This window comes from Arachis duranensis, chromosome 1 (genome assembly GCF_000817695.3).
Source record: "Arachis duranensis cultivar V14167 chromosome 1, aradu.V14167.gnm2.J7QH, whole genome shotgun sequence".
NCBI lineage: Eukaryota > Viridiplantae > Streptophyta > Magnoliopsida > Fabales > Fabaceae > Arachis > Arachis duranensis.
Genome location: NC_029772.3, coordinates 29,294,989 through 29,295,400, shown reverse-complemented (window position 1 = coordinate 29,295,400; position 412 = coordinate 29,294,989).

Below are 412 nucleotides of genomic sequence, written 5' to 3'. Positions count from 1 at the left end.
CCTCTGACTTAGCAGCCATGGTCTCTGATCTAATCAAAACCACTCAAAGTTTCATGACTGAAACAAGATCCTCCATTAGAAATTTGGAGGTACAAGTGGGACAGCTGAGTAAGAAAATTACTGAACTCCCTCCTAGTACTCTTCTAAGCAATACAGAAGAAAATCCAAAAGGAGAGTGCAAAGCCATCAACATGACCGAATTTGGAGAGGAGGAAGAGGCAGTGAACGCCACTGAGGAAGACCTCAATGGACGTCTACTGACCTCCAATGAGTTCCCCAATGAGGAACCATGGGAATCTGAGGCTCAAAATGAGACCATAGAAATTCCATTGGACTTACTTCTGCCATTCATGAGATCTGATGAGTATTCTTCCTCTGAAGAGGATGAGTATGTCACTAAAGAGCAAGTTGC